Below are 24,152 nucleotides of genomic sequence, written 5' to 3'. Positions count from 1 at the left end.
GGTGGGGACACAACCAAACCATATCAATAGAACAGATCTTGAATTTTTAAACATCTTTGTCATTAGATAGTTATGCTATATCTTACATTTATATTTTCAGGCTTTTTGAAATAAAAATATTAATTTATGATTAGCAAATTTTATTGTTTTATTCTCTTATATTTAAGACATTCCTTTCAGAGACATATGTTTAATGTTGTCATTGAAAATTAATCAGCCTTTAAGAATTTCCAGGTTAGACAATAAGAAGTTTAATGTATTTGTTGATATAACAATAGTGTTATATGAAAATATCTGCTTCTTAGCATCTAGTTCATGACAGTATACTTCTTGGATTACAATCAAAATGTCTTGCTTGATGATGATAAATTATTTCTACATATTCAATTTCGTTATTATTAGGACTTATCAGATAAGCTCAGAGAAAAATTAGCCACACCACTTGCAAAAGATACAGCTGTAATATATTTAATTTTTTTAAATTTAGGGTTTAACTGAAAAAAGAGTTGCTATGTAGTAATATCATATATTGCATTAGTACATGTTCAGACTCATTATATTTATTTCAATTTCTTTCTGTTTTTCATAAGGTATCTGTTTTATATTCTGATTCAAATACATATGCAGGCCAAATACTAGATTCAAAAAAAAAATTTAGAATAAAATTAATGATAGTCACAGAGTTTTAATGGACAGAAAACTGCTACTATTTGTAGGTTATTCTAAAAACTATATTATAACTACATAGAAGAAGAAACTACAGTAAAAATAACAATTTATGTGACAGACCCATAACCTGTTTACAAGATAGAACAGGCAGCCATACAGTGTACTGGGGTATAATAGGAAAAATATTACTGTAGCTGCATTAATTTAAAATGAAATTAGGTTGTTATAAATTGGAAAGAAAAAATAAAGTATGAAATAGATATCTTTCTTTTGCTCCACTCAAATAGAAATTACAGGGCAATTTCAGATAAGAGGATTTCCTGTTTTATTCAACTTGAGGTCATTCTATATAGTTTGTGTTTCTTTTTTCTTTCTTTCCCCTTCTGTATTTACTGAGACAAGGTCAACAGTCTATCTGCAGCTTTCTGCAATCACCCATTTATTTTAAAGAACCAGCCTTCCCTAGTGTTAAAATCCTTCCTATGCCATTTGTGAGATATTTTCTGGCCTTTCTTTTTGTTGTCTGTTGTGTCTATGCATCCAAATAACAGACAGTCTATTTCCTCTAACTCTTCCATGAGTCAGCAGGCTGTGATAGGTCAATTGATATAGTATTATTTTTGACTTTCAAAATATATGCTTAATCTTTTCATTATTAACTGGATGACTCAAGTATGAAAAGTATTTTCTGACCTAGACTCAAATAATTTACTGTATTATGTGGGTAATGCAAAATAGAATCTTTGGCCATTGCTAGTATTTTTCACTGCTAAGTAGTGAAACATTGCAGATAATATATTCTTACTGGAATTTAGCATCTAGACATAGTTTAACAAGAGAGTAAGAACTATAAAACTGATTTGTGAATGAGGGGAAAGGTGAAGGAATTAAAATTTTGTAGAACACTTTACTTTTTTTATGAAACATAAAAAATGGAAATCTAATTGAAGTTTCCTTAAGTGATAAAACATTCCAGACATAAGTATGTTATTCAAAAGATAGCACCATGTGGCCTTTTGGCATTACCTACCAGTCTTGAATAAGATATTTTTTTTAAAAACTAAATATCTTCACAGCAATTTTGTCCCAGTCCCTCTCTTGATTGTAATTATTTTGAGGTTAGCAATTGCAACTTATTCTCCTTTATGTCCTTTACGTGTTTAGCACTATGGTATTGCTGAGGATAAGATGATGTATTCTGAGGTATTCTGTAGAACACCCATGCTAGTTTCAATTACATGTAGCTCTTAGAGTTGTTTTCTCTTCAAAAACATGCATCTCCTCTGGGTCTGTTCAGGAGTCACGAAACCAAGAATTATATCAGATATATAGTAGGAACTACAGTTTGCTACTATAGTAGCAAACACTGACTGTTTGCTTATGGCATAATTTTAGAGTAGCCAAAGGAGAACATGTTCAAGAGCAACATGTATATTCAAAGATACAATTTCTGGATAAATATGTACTTAAACCAAAGAATGCAGAGATTTATTAATGACTAGTTTATTCTTATTCTTAGTCAATTATCTCAGGTACAGAGTGGCTTTTCAATCACAGAGCTCTGATCATGTCATTTTTCTATTTAAATCATTTGATGACAAACGATTTCCTTCAAGGTAAAGTCTAAATTCACAGTAAGTGTTGGTGTATTTCAAGGTTCTGCCCTCAACAGTCTTTTCCACTACTCTTTATTTTTTCATAATGAAAAGTAGTAAAATTACATCTACTTCCATGACTTCGGTTAACACCCACTTACACCACCTACGTACACTTCAATTTTGAGAAACTAACTCCATAAATCTGACAACTGCCAATGTAATCACCTACATTTAATCTCTCAAGTCTATTCCTAACCTCATCATCTAACCCACAAATTCTATTTTTAATTAAATTTTATTCCATCATCACTTTAGTATTATCAAGATAAGTTTATAGTAGAAAACAATAACAACAAAAAAAATCTCAAAACAAACAAAAATTCAGTGGTTTAATAAGAGAATAAGAACTATAAAACTGATTTGTGAATGAGGGGAAAGTGAAGGAATTAAAATTTTGTATAGAGTAGAGCAGTTTACTTTTTTTATGAAACATAAAAAATGAAAATCTAACTGAAGTTTCCTTAAGTGATAAAACATTGCAGACATAAGTACGTTATTCAAAAGATAGCATGGCTGGGGTGCTATGGCTGGGGATTTTGCTTTGTATATTTTGTATTCAAGTACCCAGGCTATGGGAGCAGCCACTATTACATTATTAGGCACTATGTGGCAAAGGGAAAGAGAGAGTGTGGACAGTCAAACTCTGGTTTCTAAAGCTTCCAGTTGGAAGTAGACATGTCAATTCCTGAATGTCATTAGCTAAAGTAAGTCATGTGGCCACACCTTCGCACAAATGACAGCCTCCATGTTCTTGGAAGACCATAGATACTATAACATAATAGCAGTAAAGAATGTTACATGTACCATCTAGCCTAAGCTATAAACGAGATTATCTCTGCTCTGCTTCACCAGCTTTTGTCTTTCATAGCCTATCACCAAATCTTACAAATTCTGGTTCTAAATGTCTTTCATATCTGTTTTCTCATATCCAACCCAACTGCTACTACCATAGTTTCAGATCTCATCTTTTCCCTACACTATTACTTCACTTTGTTACTTTCTGCCTACCAGTTTCCCATACTGCAACCCGTTCTCCATACGGTAACCAGAGAATATCCTAAAATGTGAATTTGCTTTTATCCATCCTATTCTTAAAATTCTCAATACTATGGTTTCAATTTATAGTTTATAGTTCAATTTATAGTTTAAGATTCAAGCTTTCTAGCTTGAAATACAAAGGTGCTTCATGATGAGATCCCAGTCTACTTTTCTGTTCTCATCTCACACCTCTCTTCTCTGGCACTTTTTTATGCTCCAGGCATAATGCACTACTTGTCATTCTCCCCAAGCAAAACATTCTTTCTCATATTGCCAAAAGCTGCATATACTCTTTTATTTCTAATTTGTTCTTATTTTCAAACCTCTATTTATCTTTCAAGATGAATTTCAAGCATAAACCCCTTATGACTTCTTTGATTCTTCCTTTCAAATGGCAGGATTAATGTTCTGAACCTCTGTTTTCACATACTGGAGTACTTAATGCACAGCTCTATTAATCCATTTCTAACATTGTAGCCAACTATGTAGGTGTTTGTGCATTTTTTCAGGGCCAGGACTATACCTTATACTTAGTCTATGGCGTGACATAGGTACTTCATAAATATTTATGATATGTTAACTTTTTAATCTGTTGGAGCCATTTTATCAAGCACCACTTTAAAATGTTTAAATAATTTACCTCGGATTAAAATGAGGGCAGATGATCTTGGAAAGCCAATGTTTTCTACAATTTTATTTGAACTACTACCCAAATTACTCTTCAAAAACTGGCTTTAAGTAACATTGTTCCAAAAATACTGCTATGTAGGCAACATTCATAAACTTTACATTAAAGCTTTTCACGTATAAAACGAATTGGCCTAATAATGTAGTTTACAACGCAAATGTTACTGTTTAAGTTGTTAATTTGTATTTCACTTACAGTAATTTAGAGAGTATCTTGACCATCTGACTTTTTAGTTGATGGTCCATTGTTATGTAAAACAATAGACTCACTTTTTTTTCTATTGGTTATTTATACCACAAAGAAATTACTACAGTTACTGTTGTACATATTTTACAGTAATGAGGTAGATAACAGAATGTGAAGTAAAAATAAAGCTTCCTAGTAAATCTGATACACAATTGTAGGAAAATTGCAGCAACAATACTGCAGGTAGTCAAAAAAGTAAGAGTATGATTGGTTTGACATCACCAACATTATAAATAATTAAGGCCTCTTACATTTATGGATGGCCCAAGATATTCATGGAATGATTTTTGCTAGGAATATAGTGATGAAAAGACATAATGCTTATCCACAAGGAGCTTTCAATGTAGTAATGGAGACAAAAATGCAAATAAGTGATTTCCACTGAGCAAAATATGGGTGAATATAGAAACAATAGCTATTATTATGGGCTCTGTGTCAAGTACAGTAATCCTTTCAACGGCCATGGGAATTCAATGTTATTATTCCATTTTGCAGGTGAGAAAAACAAGAGAGGAATAGTAGCTTGTTTGCTGTGTCACACCTAGTCAATGAAGATTGTAGTTCGGGTCTGCATGTCTTCAAAGTCCATGTTCAATGCTGTCCTAGCTTTCCATAAGAACAATTGCATCAGAATCATCATTAACAATTACAATTTATACACTATTACTGGTATGCTACCTGCTTTCTTCACTAGAGTAACTTAAAATCAAAAGAAGATGTCTTAATTAAGTACTTCTATAATTAACTGTGTTAATTATTATTTCATGACTTTTTAACATTTTCTTTGAGAGAAAACATTGCTTTGTTATAAATTTGCCAATGATTTTTGGGAAGGAATGTTCTATACGTTGGTTGCATAGATAGGTCATTGATTACATGAACAAACTCAAAAAGATGACATGCCCAAATACTTGTGTCTCTGAAATTCGGCTAACTGCAACCTCTGCCTCCCAGGTTCAAGCAATTCTCCTGCCTCAGCCTCCTGAGTAGCTGGGATTACAGGTGCACACCACTACCACCTGGCTAATTTTTGTATTTTTAGTAGACACCAGGTTGGCCAGGCTGGTCTCGAACTCCTGACCTCAAATGATTCACCCGCCTCGGCCTCGTGAAGTGCTGGGATTACATGCATGAGCCACCAACATTTACCAATTCTTTTCTTTCTATTAGCTATTTTTTAAAATTCTTTTCTAATTTCAAAGTGCATATATTTCCACCTTGAGTATCCTATGAGACATATCAAATCCTGGTGGAAATGACTGCCTTTAGGAGACACAAGGAAAGCACTGAGTAATCTACACAGAAAGTAGTTCTGAAATTGTTGGTGGAGCTATACATAAGTGGTCAGACTTAAAAATTGTGTACTTTAATACATAAATACTTACATTTTAAGGTAAACATATCTTTTGTATCTACATATTCACAAATAATTAAGAAACTTTAAATTCTGCACCAGAGCATATCTACTGTCATTAAAGTGGAGTCACAGCCAGGCGCGGTGGCTCACGCCTGTAATCCCAGCACTTTAGGAGGCCAAGGTGGGTGGATCATTTGAGGTCAGGAGTTCGAGACCAACCTGGCCAATATGGTGAAACCCGTAGTCTATTAAAAATACAAAAATTAGCCAGGCAGTAGTGGTGCGCACCTGTAATCCCAGCTACTCAGGAGGCTGAGGCAGGACAATTGCTTGAACCTGGGAGGCAGAGGTTGCAGTTAGCCGAAATCTCTCCACTACACTCAAGTCTGGGTGAGGGAGTGAGACCCTGTCTCAAAACAAAACAAAACAAACAACAAAACTGGAGTCACATATGTGACTGTTGCTTGAGATCAACCTTGGGGTATATCTGTGTAAGATGCACCACTGAGAGAAATCCTGGGTGTTTAGAATTAGTCACCTAAAGAAAGCAAGAAAGAGAACATCCAGATGAAGAAACCCTTCCACAAAGACAAGAGAGAATTCTAAAGCCACTCTAAAGTGTCAGGCCTCTGAGCCCAAGCCTGGAGGTATGCATCCAGATGGCCTGAAGCAACTGAAGAATGACAAAAGAAGTGAAAATGGCCGGTTCCTGCCTTAACTGATGACGTTACCTTGTGAAATTCCTTCTCCTGGCTCAGAAGCTCCCCGACTGAGCACCTTGTGACCCCTGACCCTGCCTGCAACAGAACACCCCCTTTGACTGCAATTTTCCACTACCTACCCAAATCCTATAAAACTGCCCCACCCCTAACTCTCTTTGCTGACTCTCTTTTCAGACTTAGCCCGCATGCACCCAGGTGATTAAAAAGCTTTATTGCTCACACAAAGCCTGTTTGGTGGTCTCTTCACACAGACGCGCGTGACATGAAGGAGTAAGATGGATCCTTACCAACAATTTGGTTTGGATGGCAAGCCTGGTGATAGCACACATACATCAAGAGGGTATGAAGCATTTTATTACATAATGAGATTTTCTGGGGGAGAGCAGGATGATTCCAAGTAGGTCTGAAAATGACTGGAGAGAGCAAGGAAAAGTGATTGGCCTGGGGTTTTCCGTTGTGATTAGGGGTGTGGCCATTTTTGCACATGGTTTAAACTTCTCTCCCGTGCCAACTGAGAGAGCAGCTGTAAGTTTGTATCAGTTTTGCCAGATGTGGGGTATAAGGGGAAGTGAAAAGGGTAGGTTTAAAAGCTGTTAGCAGACAAACATGAAAACTGGAGTCAGACCCTTTGTAACAGATATATTTTCCACTTTACCCCAAAATGCCATCCATTTTACAATTTTAAAACAGCCTGCATTTCATCTGACATATCAGACTTAGAATGCTCATATTCTAGATCAATAACCCACAGTTTTGCATCTTTACCATTTACTGCCAAAAGTCATGGGATTTTCCTATAATATTATCAATTAATGAGGAAAATTAGATATAACAAAATTCCATCTGAGGCCCTATGTAAGAAGAAATAGACAATAATTTACTGAAGTTTATTAGTTTAAGGATATAAAACAAGTAACTCATTGGCTCTCAGAGCTGTGAGCACCAGTATATGCTTATAATGTATCTTTTCTTTACCTGTCCCTAAAACCATCATGCTTAACCATAAGCATATTAACATGTAAGTATTAATACTTATTTTCAATTTTTCCTTACATATATAATTATGCTATTATTACATTGCTATTTGTGCAGAAAAGTTTGTAATCTAAGATCTAGTATGAAACACTTGAGCATGGCCACTGAAACTTCTCAGTAGGTTTGAAAATGGATATTTTTCCCTCTCATGGTGTCACTGGAGTGCTGCTTACAGAAAGGAAATAAACTCAAATTTGGTAATTCTCCTTTGAAATTATATAAATATATTTTCATTTTCTCTTTTCTAAAGGGTTGACATTCTTCCTAATTATTAGGTGGAAATCATAGCTTAAAGTGTAAATCAATTAATTGAAAATACACTCAATACATAGCCATATTTTGAAATTATATCAATTACCATATTGATGGGTTTGAGAGGTGACAAGTGCTAGCAGCCCTCGCTCGCTCTTGGTGCGTCCTCCGCCTCAGCGTCTTCTCTGGCTGTGTTCTAGGAGCCCTTCAGCCCGCCCTACGCTATGAGGGCCCCTCTCTGGGGCTGGCCAAGGCCGGAGCCCGCTCCCTTTGCTCTTGGGGAAGTGTGAAGAGAGAGGCACCTGCGTGGCGCTCGCGGGCTGGCACGGGTTCCACAAGCCCCGCATTTGGTGCGGCTGGCCAGCGCCTGCTGGGCTTGATGGGAGGCTGAATCCAGTGAGTGGACTGCCCTTCCCTCTTCGCGGGATTCTTGGCCACCATAGCAGGTCTGCGTCTCTTTCTCGCTTCCCCTCTTTTCCTCTTGATTGTCTGGGAGGAGCTCCCTCTGGGCTGCTAGAGTGCCCCGCAAGTCCTTTGCCCAGTGCCAGTGAGAGGTGAAGCTGGCTGGACTTCTGGGTTGGGTCAGGACTTGGAGAACTTTTCTGTCTAGCTAAAGGATTGTAAGTGCACCAATCAGCACTCTCTGTCTAGCTAAAGGTTTGTAAATGCACCAATCAGCACTCTGTGTCTAGCTAATCGGGTGTGGACTTGGAGAACTTTTGTGTCTTCCTAAACGTTTGTAAACGCACCAATCAGCACTCTGTCAAAACGGACCAATCAGCTCTCTGTAAAATGGACCAATCGGCTCTTTGTAAAATGCACCAATCAGCAGAACGTGGGTGGGGCCAGATAAGGGAATAAAAGCAGGACACCCGCCCCAGCAGCTACAACGTCCTCCGGTCCTGTTCCCGTGATTTTCTTCTGTTGTGCTTGGTGCAATAAATCTTGCTGTTTCTCACTCTGGGTCTGTGCCACTTTTAAGAGTTGTAACACTCACCATGAAGGTCTGTAGCTTCACTCCTGAAGCCAGCAAAAGACCACGAACCCAGTGAGAGGAACAAACAACTCGGGATGCGCTGCCTTTAAGGGCTAACACTGACTGTGAAGGTCTGCGGCTTCAGGAAGCCAGCGAGACCATGAACCCACCAGAAGGAAGAAACTTCCGACACCTCCAAACATCAGAAGGAACAAACTCCGGACACACCATCTTTAAGAACTGTATCATCACTGCGAGGGTCCGCGGCTTCATTCTTGAAGTCAGGGAGACCAAAACCCCACCAATTCCGGACACAGCTTTAAATTGATAAAGAAAAATTTTTATTGGTATTGCATTAGTTGTCATTCTAAATAATTGCCAATATCAGAAACATAATTGTAATTCATCTTTTATTGTCATCGCAACATTCGATGTACTTAAATTTAAAATAATTAATGTTTATTGTTCCAGGAAAAAGTCTGTTGGGTTTTATAGGTGCCACAAATTATGTGATGTTATATCTAAGTATTTTGAATAATAGCTATTTTACATGAAAGTAAATAACATAAATGAGTTTAAGGCTAGAAAATAATTTTTATCTTTGAAAAGATTATCTTCTTTTTTACGTTTCTATTATATAGCGAACTAGAAATATATGAGTTATTTTAAAAGCTTTACTTTTTGGACCCAAATATGAATTTAAATAGAAGACAAATATGAAGATACATTAATTTAGGGAATATGTGCTCTGCCAAGAAGTTACATTGAGTTTAAGTTATTTAAGCCAGCAAATTGGCTTAACTTCTACATAAGAGGTAGGTGGAGCCTTTATCCCCAAGATGGCTAGATCTCTATCATTTTATTTGTTCCCTGAGATACAGTATTTAAAACACTTTAAGAAACAACTTTAAAGTTTCTATGCCAGAATAGCTATTATATGTTTTATTAATAAATAGTTCATTGTTTATTAGAGGAATTGATTCACAAAATGAATAATTTCATAAGGGTTTGACTTACAGTGATGAAACTTAGCAGTTACACTATAGACTGACATTTTAATTTTAATTTTTATTCTTTTGGCATAAACCTCCTATTTACAGAGAACTATAGGTACCATAGTTTTCAGAAGTAATAGTTACATAATGGGGCTAGTTGAAAAATTATTGAAAAATACTTTCTTATTAAAGTTTATTTAGCTGGTTCTACTAGGCTATACTGCAACGTTTCTAACTTTACAGTTATTTAAAGCCTTGTAAAGGTGTCTATGATTACTTTATTAATTTTCCTTTCTGTGATTGATGATGTAGCTTTCATGAGAATATGTATGAATTATCAGTGCTGTACTTATTTTATGATCTAGCATTAATTAAATTATAATATTCTACCACTTCTTGATACTGAGAAAGAAGAAAATCTTCTCAGATTATAATAAGAAGAAAAAGTAGAAAACCCAATGTAGTTAGTAAAGATTTGCCTTCAAAAAGATTTTTATTTTCTCAGAAAACGACAATTGTTCTTTGCAATTTTCAAGTACTTTCATATTCGTTGTATTACTTGATTATAATTAAATCTTAGTGGAGTAGATGTTGCCATAATTATACCAATTTTGCTAATGAGAAAACTGAACTTTAGATGGGTTAACTATCTTTTTGAACATACGGATTTAAATATTCATCATTGTAACTAATATTTATTGAAAACCCACCATATGCTGGGTGTGCTCCGAGCACTAAGGATTAAGATGTAAACAAACATAAAGTCCCTGACCTAATGGAGTTTGCATTTTAGTAAGAAAGACAAACAGTAACCAAATGCGTAAATAAGTGTATAATGTCAAGTATTGGCAAAGAAAGTGAAAAAGAAGGAATCTGGGAAAGAGAGAATGATTGTGGGGAGGCTACTATCTTAGAAAAGATGAATAAGAAAAACCTCATGGAGAAAGTGGAATTTGAGAAAAGACATCGATTAGGTGTGGCAGAAAGCCATATAAACAGCTGGGAGAAAAGCAATCCTGGCAAAAGGAAAAATAAAAGCAAAAGGTTATGAATCAGAATCATGTTTAGCATGTTGTGGATGGATCCTGAAGGTCTTGTAAGATATAGCAATGGGTATAGAGTTTATTCCAAGTGACCTGGAAAGCCATTGGAAAAATTTCAGCAGTGAAAGCATGTCGTGTTGTTTATATTTTTAAAAGTTCACCCTGGCTGATTGGAAGGAGGTCAAAATCTAAATAGCCTGGGTGCTGGCTGGGCGCAGTAGCTCACGCTGCTAATCCCAGCAGTTTGGGAGGCCGAGGGGGTGGATCATTTGAGGTCAGGAGTTCAAGACCAGCCTTGCCAACATGGTGAAACCCCGTCTCTACTAAAAGTGCAAAAATTAGCCACGCATAGTGGCACGTGCCTGTAATCCCAGCTACTCGGGAGACTGAGGCAGGAGAGCCATTGAACCCAGGAGGTGGAGGTTGCAGTGATCCCAGATTATGCCACTGCACTCCTGCCTGGGCAACACAGTGAGACTCTGTCTCGAAAATAAATAAAAATAAAAACATAAATAGCATGGGCCCTAACAAATCAGAATGGACAACTATAAACACCTGTTACTTCCATAGTAGCAACACATAAACAGCTGAGTATTAGTCCACTTGTCCCAGAGAGAGGGAATAATAGGTCATTCTAAATGCTGAGTATTGACAGGAACTGATAGATAAGAGTGAAAATTAATGATAGTAGTCCTATGCTCTTTTTTTTTCTTTTTCTTCCTTTTATTTATTTTTATTTTTATTTATTTATTTATTTTGAGACACAGTCTCACTCTGCCACCCAGGCTGGAGTGCAGTAGTGTGATCTCAGCTCATTGCAACCTCTGTCTCCCAGGTTCAAGTGATTCTCCTGCCTCAGCCTCCTGAGTAGCTGGGATTACAGGTGTGCCCCACCATGCCCAGATAATTTTTGTATTTTTAGCAGAGACAGAGTTTTGCCATGTTGGCCAGGCTGGTCTTGAACCACCTGACCTCAGGTGATCCACCTGCCTCAGACTCCCAAAGTGCTGGGATTACAGGTGTAAGCCACCATGCCTGGCCCTTCTGTGCTCTTTTCATTATCCAATTCTCCCTTATATTCATTCATAAACAAAATGTTCTACTCACCAAATACCTGGGTTTTAAAACTTATTTTTTATATGCTAATATTGGAGTTAATAAGACAATTACAAATTTCATTTGAAAACTACTTTACTTAAAGAAGGTTGTGATACTTTTCCATATAAGAATTTATAGATAATATATTAACTATTTTTGTAAACAAATAACTGATGGCAGTCATAGAGGCTTTTCTCGGCTTAAAAGCAAGGAAAAAATTCAACTTTACAAATTTTTCTTGATACCATATTGCCAATGTATAATAAAAGTCTTAAAATTGTCTCTATGCCTTCAATGTTTTACTCTTTTAATCAATTTCTAGCAATGTAGCTCAATGAAATAATCAAAGGTAGAGGATAAAAATAACCGTAGTAATCATAACTCTAAAGTAGTAAAAACATGAAGAAAAGTAAGGAACAACAAGTAATTGAGTAAAATATATTGTACTGAGAGTATGGACTACTATATAGTCACCAGCATCTGTTGTTTCTTGACTTTAAAAACTGCCATTCTGACTGGTGTGAAATGGTATCTCATTGTGGTTTTGATTTGCATTTCTCTAATGATCAATCATGTTGAGGTTTTTTTTCATGTTTGTTGGCCGCATAAATGTCTTTTTTCGGAAGCGTCTGTTCACATCCTTTACCCACTTTTTAATGGGGTTGTTCGATTTTTTCTTGTAAATTTGTTTAATTTCCTTGTAGAGTCTGGATATTAGACCTTTGTCGGATGGATAGATTGAAAAATTTTCTCCCGTTCTGTAGGGTCTGTTCACTCTGATGATAGTTTTTTTTTTTTTTTTTTTTTTTTTTTTTTTGTAGAAGGTCTTAGTTTTATTAGATCCCATTTGTCAATTTTTTTTTTTTGCGATTGCTTTTGACATTTTCATCATGAATTTTTTTCCCAGGCCTCTGTCCTGAATAGTATTGCCTAGATTTTCTTTTAGGGCTTTTTACAGTTTGGGGTTTTACATTTAATTCTTTCATCCATCTTGAGATAATATTTGTATAAGGTACAAGGAACAGGTCCAATTTCAATTTTCTGCATATGGCTAGCCAGTTTTCCCAGCACCATTTATTAGATAGTGAATACTTTCCCCATTGCTTGTTTTTGTCAGGTTTGTCAAAGATCAGATAGTTGTAGTTGTGCTGTCTTATTTTATGAGTTCTCTATTCTGTTCCATTGGACTATGTATCTGTTTTTGTACCAGTACCATGCTGTTTTGGTTACTGAAACAATAATTTTTAATAGTAAATATTACAAATTTTACTTTTAGCTTGACAGCATACCTGACACATGTATACTTATGTAACAGACCTGCACATTCTGCACATATATCCCAGGGCTTAAAGTAAAATTAAAAAAAAAAAACCAGCATGCCTAATTTCACATGTGATTTGCACAACTGCTTTTCCTTAAGCTCACGTTTCTACTTATATGGCTAGGGTGGAAGTAAAATTTGATTTATGTCTCTTAAAATGGATTAATATCTCTATCAGTTTAGAAATTAAGGTCTTAGGTTTGATGTAAATTGTTTTCAAATACTATTTTAAACTTATTTTAAGTTCAAGGGTACATGTGCAGGTTTGTTATATAAGTAAAATCATGTCATCAGGGTTTGTTGTACAGATTATTTCATCATTGAGGTAGTAAAACCTAATACCCATTAGTTTTTTTTCCTGGTCCTTTCCCTCTTTCTATCCTCCACCCTCCTGTTGGCCCCTGTTTCTTTTGTTCCCCTCTTTGTGTCCATGTGTTCTCATTATTTAGCTTTTTAAACATTGTGCTGCTCCGTGATTTAAAATTTTCCATTCTACTTTAGAAATAATATGTATTTTTTTAAAAGAGGGTCACATCTGATAAATGTAAATAAATGAATAAAACTGCAGAATAAAATGTAAATAAATTTCATACTTTTCTTTAAATCCAAAATCCATCAGCATTTGCCAATTCTTAGTATATAATTCCAAAATAATTTGATAAATGAATGCACATTTGCTTTTAACAGGTAAGTTTATTTCTGATAACTTTATTCTTTCATATTTCTGATGCTATAAAACACAGATCATCATAAAGTACCCAAATTTCATAATACAAATATCTTTATGATATAAAAATTCTATACAGAGTTAATAAACAATGGATCAGCTACAGGGTCAACAGAGTCTTAAAGGTATTTTTGAATCAAGTATTTATTAAAAGCAAGTTAGCTCAAAATGAATTACTGCTTTTAAGTATGTGAGTCTACTTAATTATTCTATTAAGTAATTATATAAAATATAAATTATTTGATAGTTCTTAAAATTTCACATTGTGTATTTATATTTCTAAAGCTCCCAATATTTTGACATGCCCCCTCAAGGGAACTTTGATGGAATCCAAAGACTTAAAAGACACTGTATGTATATGAGATTTTGGAGAATAATAATGTTAAGAAAGCCTAATATGAATATATCTTCACCTAAATTATTTCAGATAAATACATTTTCACTTTTTATATATTTTGCATGGTGAAGCCATGCAAATAACTGTACATTTGTAAACAGTCCAGGTTTATTATAGGACTATGTCGCAGAGGAAGACAGACATACAGAGGAAATTATAGGATATAACAGTATAGCAAAAAGTGCTCTATGGAGAGCAATGAAAAAAAAGAATAGAAAAAGACAAAAATCCCATGAGAAAGCCAGAAATCCCCATAAAACAGATTAACTTCTTTTCACTTTCTCTCACACTTCAGGAATCAGGAAGGGTCTGTCAACTATGCACTACAAGTTTTTAAGAAGCTATCAGCCTGTGGCCATGCAGGAACCATGCCCATAGGGAAAGTCTGTGAAGGCAGGGCAGCTCAAAGACTAGCTGGCAGCAGCTTCTTATATAGACCTGATATTACTACTTTTCCTGTCTACCTAGCACATTTATTCCTGCCCACAACCCAACTTCTAGTAATGGAATCCTCCTTCTCGACCACTAGTGGGCATAGGACATGGTATGAGCTAAGCATAATCAGGGCAATTGTGTAACTTGAGCCAAATAGGGACAATCTGATTCCTGTCCCTATGCAGCTGATAGGAAAACATATTTTCCTCCTTTGGGTTAGCTATGCTGGAATGACTTGAGAGCTGCCAGTGGCTCTTTTTGCCTAGAGAATAATCCATCCGGTAAGGGAGAAGGAAGCCAATTACAGAGAAACAGAAAAGATTTAAAAAGCGAGAAACATGATGCACCAGTCCTAAATTCCAGACTCTCGAATTCTGTTTCTTTCGGTTCATTTTTTTTCTAAGCAATGCGTCCATGAAGATATAAGCTGTTAATTGTTCCAAGACTTAACTATATGTGGCCTTGAAGTGGAGACAGCAATTAGCAGAAAATTTAAGAAACATTGTTTTGGTGTTATAAAACTTAACAGGTAAAAATGAGCTGACACTTAACAAATGAGAAGGGACACATGAAAACATTTTTTTTAAATTTTATTATTATTATACTTTAAGTTTTAGGGTACATGTGCACAATGTGCATGTTTGTTACATATGTATACATGTGCTATGTTGGTGTGCTGCACCCATTAACTCGTCATTTAACATTAGGTGTATCTCCTAATGCTATCCCTCCCCCCTCCCCCCACCCCACAACAGTCCCCGGAGTGTGATGTTCCCCTTCCTGTGTCCATGTGTTCTCATTGTTCAACTCCCACCTATGAGTGAGAACATGCGGTGTTTGGTTTTTTGTCCTTGCGATAGTTTGCTGAGAATGATGGTTTCCAGTTTCATCCATGTCCCTACAAAGGACATGAACTCATCCTTTTTGATGGCTGCATAGTATTCCATGGTGTATATGTGCCACATTTTCTTAATCCAGTCTATCATTGTTGGACATTTGGGTTGGTTCCAAGTCTTTGCTATTGTGAATAGTGCCGCAATAAACATATGTGTGCATGTGTCTTTATAGCAGCATGATTTATAATCCTTTGGGTATATACCCAGTAATGGGAGGGCTGGGTCAAATGGTATTTCTAGTTCTAGATCCCTGAGGAATCGCCACACTGACTTCCACAATGGTTGAACTAGTTTACAGTCCCACCAACAGTGTAAAAGTGTTCCTATTTCTCCACATCCTCTCCAGCACCTGTTGTTTCCTGACTTTTTAATGATGGCCATTCTAACTGGTGTGAGATGGTATCTCATTGTGGTTTTGATTTGCATTGCTTTGATGGCCAGTGATGATGAGCATTTTTTCATGTGTTATTTGGCTGCATAAATGTCTTCTTTTGAGAAGTGTCTGTTCATATCCTTCGCCCACTTTTTGATGGGGTTGTTTGTTTTTTTCTTGTAAATTTGTTTGAATTCATTGTAGATTCTGGATATTAGCCCTTTGTCAGATGAGTAGGTTGCAAAAATTTTCTCCCATTCTGTAGGTTGCCTGTTCACTCTGATGGTAGTTTCTTTTGCTGTGCAGAATCTCTTTAGTTTAATTAGATCCCATTTGTCAATTTTGGCTTTTGTTGCCATTGCTTTTGGTGTTTTAGACATGAAGTCCTTGCCCATGCCTATGTCATGCTCATGGGTAGGAAGAATCAATATCATGAAAATGGCCATACTGCCCAAGGTCATTTATAGATTCAATGCCATCCCTGTCAAGCTACAAATGACTTTCTTCACAGAACTGGAAAAAACTACTTTAAAGTTCATATGGAACAAAAAAAGAGCCCACATCACCAAGTCAATCCTAAGCCAAAAGAACAAAGCCGGAGGCATCACACTACCTGACTTCAAACTATACTACAAGGCTACGGTAACCAAAACAGCATGGTACTGGTACCAAAACAGATATATAGATCAATGGAACAGAACAGAGCCCTCAGAAATAATACCGCATATCTACAACCATCTGATCTTTGACAAACCTGACAAAAATAAGCAATGGGGAAAGGATTCCCTGTTTAATAAATGGTGCTGGGAAAACTGGCTAGCCATAGGTAGAAAGCTGAAACTGGATCCCTTTCTTACACCTTATACAAAAATTAATTCAAGATGAATTAAAGACTTAAATGTTAGACCTAAAACCATAAAAACCCTAGAAGAAAACCTAGGCAATACCATTCAGGACGTAGGCATGAAAACGTTTAAGCATCATCCTCCTTGATTTGTCCCTGATGTTTCACAGTATAATATTCATTATCTCAATATTCAATTTTAACATTATCAAGTCAGTGCAAGTAAACCTATGTTTAATATTCTGTTTATGTTCTACCTGGTTACATTTACAGTACTTGTCATCCTTTACCAAAATATATTGTGCATTGGACACAGCTCTGCTTAGAATAGTTCATTTTAACCCTGATATAAGGGGAGATTTTTTTTTGGATAGTCACATGAAAGTCCAAAAATACTCCTATATTTTGATTAGCAAAAGCAGGGTACAAAGAGCACACATTATTTTTAAGAACTAGTGAGAGGGGTTCAGCAAAGATATTGTTACAGCTACTGTGGGAGAATGGATGAGGATATAAGGATGTCAATGACATCTTGCAGTGTCTAGGTTGGCAATTCCTAATAATTACATCCTTGTGAGATAGACAATTAGAAAGATTCATACATCAGTTGTAAGATGCAATGAGGAATGCATATTAAAAACCTGAAAAAATGATTTAAAAATATTTTAAGTGCTACAATTTTAGGATATTATTGCAAAATCCACTATTTTATTACCAAAATGTCTAATTTACCCCATGAAAGGAGACACAATATCCTTATTAGTGGAAGCAAATGTGAAAGCAAAACAATCCTTTACCATTAAGTTAGAGAAATTATAACAATAGCTAAAAGGTAATAAATAAAATGACAACAATAAAGAAGGCATCATGGCAGAAATAAAATCCCCAACATATGGTCTATTATTTTCCCTTTTAACACTGATCTTAGAGCTCTTTCAGCTACGGTGCTTGGAGCCATTTACTCTCTACACTTGTTCTAATTATATCTATCAAATGCGATGCATGTTTAATTGGATTTTAATAGCACTGTAGCTCCTTGTTTAGCAGCAAGTTTAACAGGAGATTAATTTATTGCTGATAAGGTATGGGGTCTTCTGTTCCTCCTACTAAATAAGAATTGGAAATGCATTTGGAAACCTATGTCTTGGATGAAGTTCCTGTTCTGAAAGCAAATTCCTGTAAATCAAAGTGGGTGATTATTTTGCTCATGTTCTGAATGAGTTGAGAACAAATATTAAAATGTTTGATAGCCCTGCCTATGAAAAATGTTGCTCAAAAAAGTGCTGCCTAAAATTTTCTGCAAGTTAATTAGATACTGGTTGTACAGTTTTCCTGATATTGTGATAGGTACATTTCCTGCTGGAGGGAAGTATAAACCAATAACAAATTAATTCTGTGAAAATGTGAACAAGCTAGCTGACCAAAAGTTGTAGCACTCATCAAAAGAAATAGCACTGACATGTAAAGAAAGTGCAGAATTTTAAAATAGTAGTTGCAAGGCAAATGAATCCATTACCATATGAAGTCTTTTTTCTATTATGTTCTAGAAGTTTCTTAGATATTATTTTTCATAAGAATATATTCAAAGGTATTTATACCAATGCAGCATGATGCTTTATGTGGCTAAAACTTAATCATGATCTCTGCTCACATACTTATCAATCTCAAGTGAGTTGGTTTCCATTTTGAAAGTGATGACAGAACAATGAGTAGGTGTTAATCATTACATTGTAAGAACAGTCCTCTGAATGTTGAAATGGTACTTTGAGGTATATTTGGAAAAGCAGAGACACTTGAGGAAACAAAGGGTAACAAGGCTTCAATAGTAACATGCCTTTATTATTATTAAACATATATACCTTCCTCAACACATACTAATCAAGAATCATAATATCCATCCTTTCAAAATTCAGGATAATGGAAGGTGACTAAAATGAAGGCATATTTAGATGAGTTGATGAAATAAACTTTGAAAATTTCAGTAGAATCACAACAGTATTGTATTTGTCTATTTGTTCTGAACATCGTTTCTCAAACTATTTATTTCACCAAAAATATAAAGCTACTTTAAAAATACCTCATTAATCCTTACTTATCAACTTCTGTGCTTAATTGCATGGAGGGAGGGAACAATGGCAAATTTGCCTATGAAAACAAAAGTCATTATATGAGGCGCAGGTGCAAGCAAACTAAGGAAAACCAGGACTCTTAAAAAATCAGTAAAGATATTTAAGACTATATTTCCTAGAACTCATGATAATAAAACATCAGAATCAGTACACCACTGTCCAGTTAAGTTTTAATTAAAAGCATAGGAATGGATTTTCTATATATAAAAGCTGCCTACACCATTGCTCATTGAATTCTTCCATGGTTCTGGTTCCAGCAAAGCATGCATATCTGCCATTCATTTTTTCTCACAGCTTCTACATCTAGGGCATGGCATGAACTAATTTCTCTGACCTCCTGTAGCAAGAGTGTAAATCAAGTAGCTACATAGTAGGATGCAAAGGGAAACAAATGATCCCTGACCTTAATTAGGTCAGATATTTCTTGCAGAGATAGAATATATACATAACTCTACAAGAGAGCATATGAAAATGTCAGTTGAATTTAGATCTACCTTTAAGCTCTGCAGGAAACCAATTTCTAGCCAACTTCTATATTCTTAATCTTTATGCTAAAAAATTTTCACTCTGTTACCATTCACCTTCAGGTATTTATAAATTCCACACACTCCCAATATCTTCAATAAAGACTGTCTTTTCCCATCTGTTCACCAAACCATCCAGAGCTCATATGTTCTATAGAATTAGGTACGACATGGTCAACATAAGCATGACGTTTTAAGTTAGGAGTTCTGGATTTTGGCTCTAGCTCTGCTAGTTGCTAGCTGTGTGATTTTGAATAAGTTATTCAGTATTTATTTGCTATCTATAACTGTAAGATATAGATTATCATAATGGTACTTACCTTAATGTTGTTGTATGAAATGAGGCAAAGTATCCAAGGCACTTAGCATACTTCCCAAATAATAAAATGTATGGATATTTTTGGTAGGTGGTGGTGCTCACATAGTCAGATATCTAGAAGCTTTTGCTTTAACTCAATCTGGTAACAGTGCACACTTAACATCTGCATTATAACTCTGGGCTTTCTTGGGCAAACCCATTACTGCTCAATTGCTGATTGTGCTTTGGAGCTGACATTGCTTAATAAGAGAAAGTAAAGACAACAATACATTTATGATATTCAGCATTTTTATCTTAGTAATTATTGTAAACATAGGATAACTGTACTGAAAGACAACAGTACAGATGCATTTATTTAGGATTATGGCTGATATTAATTTGGTTTAGTATGCAATGTGTTCTAGGGCCCAGTGATATTTAATGCAAGTAATTTTGTTAATTATTGATAATAAACTAGGATCATTAGACTTTTACTTTTGACTTTACTGATTAACACAAAATTTCTGTGAAAAACAATATTTAACAAAATTCCAAAAATCACATCAATGATTTTATGGTGTTTTGTTTGGCAATGATTTGTTGGCTATGACCCCAAAAGCACATGGACAAGTGGAAAGACATTAAACTAAAAAAACTTCTGCACAGCTAAGAAAATCAGAGAATAAAAAGTCAACTTATGGGATAAGAGAAACTATTTGCAAACCACATATCTGGACAAGTGATTAATTTCCGAAACTGTAAGGAACTCCTACAACTCAATAGCAGAAACAAAACAAAACAAAAACAAATAAACCAATTTCAAGAAATGGGCAAAGGACTTGAATAGAAATTTCCTTGAAGAAGACATACAAATGGCTAACAAGGTATATAAAAAAGTGCTGAATGTCACTAATCTTCAGAGAAATGCATATAAAAACTATAATGAGATGTGGCCATATACCTGTTAAGATGGCTATTATCAAAAAAATAAATAAAAGATAAGTGTTTACAAGGATGTGGCAAAACTGGAACCCTTGTATATTTTTGGTGGGAATGCAAAATGAGGCAACTATTCCAGAAAACATTATAGAGGTTCCTCAAAAAATTAAAAATGGGACTACCATACGACCCAACAACCCTACTTCTGGGTATATATACAAAATAATTAGGATACTGAAGAGTTATCTGTACTCCCATGGTCATTGCAGCATTATTCGTAATAGTCAATATGTGCAAAAAACCTAATGCCCATCAATGGATAAATGGATAGAGAAATGTGGTATGGCTGAGGCGGGTGGATCACCTAAGGTCAGGAGTTTGAGACGAGCCTGCCAAACATGGTGAAGCCCCGTTTCTACTAAACATACAAAAAATTAGCCAGCTGTGCTGGCAGGCACCTGTAATCCCAGCTACTCGGGAGGCTGAGGCAGGAGAATCACTTGAACCTGGGAGGCGGAGCTTTCAGTGAGCCCAGATCTTGCCATTGCACTCCATCCTGGGTGACTAAAAAAAAAAAAAAAAAAAAGGAAATGTGGTATACACATACAATGGAATATTATTCATCCTTATAAAAGAAGAAAATCCTGCTTTCTGTGGCGTCATGGTTGAACCTGGAGGATATTACAAAAGTAAAAGAAGCCAATTAGAGAAGTACAAATATTGCACGATGCCATGTATATGAGATACCTAAAACAGTCAAACTCATAGAAGCAAAGAGTAAAGTGGTGGTTGCCAGAGTCTGGGTAAAGAGAGAAATAGGAATTGTTCAATGAATATAAAGTTTCAGTTATGCAACATTAATACATTCTGGGCATCTGCTGTACAACATAGTGCCTATAGTTAACAGTAGTGTATTGTGGACCTAAAAAATTTAAGAGGGTAGGTCTTATGTTAAGTTTTCTTACTGCAAAACAAAAACAAAAATGAAAACGAAGAGATGGAAACTTTTGGAGGAGGTGATGGATATGTTTATCATCTTAATTTTAGTGATGGTTTCATGAGGGAATGAAATTCTAATTTCATCTAATTGTATACATTAAATATGTGCCATTCTTTTGCATATCAATTATACCTCAATAAAGCTTTTGATTAAAAAAAAGTTAGTTTAAAATGTGCATAATTGGGCACTTCAGTTTGGGGCTGATGAGGGTGTGCTCTGAAGTAAAATGTCCTGAGTTTAAGTTATAACCTACAATTTACTCACCGTAAAATCTTGCAGAAAATAGTTAATCTTTTTGGACCTCAGTTTACTCATCTTTAAAATGGAAATATTTACAGTACATCTTTTATAGCATTCTTTTGTATTAACAGGAGATTGTGTTTTTGAAGCACTCAGCATTGTGCTTAGCACATTGTAAGTGCTCAATAACTGTTTGCTAATATCACTATCCACAAGACAAGTAGACTCTGTGTGATGAGCGCTGTGCAATGTGCAGGAAAAGGAGAGAGTGTAGAATGGATATATAAAACAGGAGAGACAACTTTGTCTAGCAGTTAGTAAGGCAAAGAAACTTGAAGAGAGGGCACCAGCAATCCAGATTGAAGGACTGACATGCACAAATCCTTGCACAAGACAGGAAAAAAATAAAGTATACCTGTTGTTTCAAACTGTGTATAAAGTTGAAGTCATTAACCTATGTGTAGCAGGAGGTAACTAAAGGGCATTAAGCATAGGCATTTCGTACTTAGATATGCATTACAAAAGAAAGAAAGCCTTCCTGCTGTGATGAAGAGAAAAGAAGTGAGAGTAGGAACAATAAGACTTCTTAAGATGTTATTGCAATGATCTAATTATATGAGATTTACTGTTTACAATACCGTTAACCTTTGTATTAGTTTGCATTAAGATTTGGAAAGATAGGATAGAAAGAAATGAGTGAATCAGAGCAGTGATTTTCAATAATATCAACATTTCTTAGAATTTTAAAATTATTATTATTAATTCAGTGTCTGGGATTTATACCAGCCTAATTGAATCAGGATCTCTGGAGATGGCACTCAGACAAGTATGTATTTTGTTAACCTCTCCATACTATTCTAATCAGGAGAAATGAAAACTACTAGATAAATACTTAGAAGGAAGAATAGATAAGACTTGATTGATTAAATGTGGAATTTAGAAAGAGGTAAGAATTAAAGATGAGTCCCAAGTTTCTAATTTTTTCTCTGGACAGATGGTAGGAACATTTAATGAGACAAAAATGCTTGAGAGAGAGCCCATTTTTGGTGAAAAGATGGATTCAGCTTGGTCATGTTGAGTTTCAGCATCCTAGTACACATCCAAATACAGAGGTAGGGTAGACAATTGGGTTTGAGATTTGAGACTCAAAAAATATAATCTGGATTAAAGGTGTCAAACTAGGGAACAATATGCATAGATGGATGGTACCTGATATTTGGGGAGTGTATATAGACTGCAGAAAATGTTAACAGTGAGAAGAATATCTTAGATTAAATCCTGAGGAATTCCAACACTGAATATTTGGATAAAGTAGGAGGAGCCTGGAACAAAAACTGAAAATGAATGTTGTGTGCTCAAAGCCAAGGAAGCAGATTTCAGAAAAGAAGTTTGTGGTCAAATATGTTTACTTCTGCTAAGAGACACAGTAATACAAGTGCTGAATATGTCTACATGTTTATCTGGAAAAACCCAGGTCTAGTGAAACTCAGCCTCTACTTAGCTCTAATCTATACTAAAACAGCAAAAAGTGCCTACAGGAATATTTTTTTAAATAAAAATTAAAAAAGAACAATCCTACCAAATTTCCCTTGGAACTTTTATTTCTCATGGTCTCACATTTTCTCGTCAATTTCACATCTCTTCATCTTGCAGTCCTGCAGCCTTCATTTTCCACTTGTTATTCTCAACTGATGGACTGATTCTTTTTTATTAAGAAAATAGAAGCAAACAGAAGACAGCTATTTTATCCTCCCAATTCTTTTTCTATTTTCTATCTGCATCAGTACTCACAATCTTCTCTTTTCTTCTTGTTGCCATGGAGAAATGTCCTTATCCCTATCTTATGCCAATCCTTCCAGTTTTAAACTGAATCTTGTTTTATCAAATATTACTGTTGACCAAAGCTCCCTCAATGCTTTCATGAACACTTCTTCCTCTCTGTTGTACTCTCTCCTCCATCCCTTTAATGTTCTTCTGTATTCAAATATGCAAACAAATCTTCTGCCTGAAAAAAATCTCTTTTGACCTCCAACTGCCTTTATCCACCTCATCATTTCTTTTTCCTCTTTACTACAAAATATTTTAAAAGAGTTATTATTTCTTCTATATCTGCTTGTCCAAACTCCCATTTTATCTGTTTTTGGAATGCAAATGCAGAAGGTTGTGTTAATCCTGTTCCCCAATTTGTGACACACCATCAACATTGATCCTTACAAAGCTCCTTTCTTATATTTCTTTTTTTTTTTTTTTTT

This window comes from Hylobates moloch, unplaced genomic scaffold (genome assembly GCF_009828535.3).
Source record: "Hylobates moloch isolate HMO894 unplaced genomic scaffold, HMol_V3 SCAFFOLD_19, whole genome shotgun sequence".
NCBI lineage: Eukaryota > Metazoa > Chordata > Mammalia > Primates > Hylobatidae > Hylobates > Hylobates moloch.
This window is presented reverse-complemented; position numbering follows the sequence as displayed.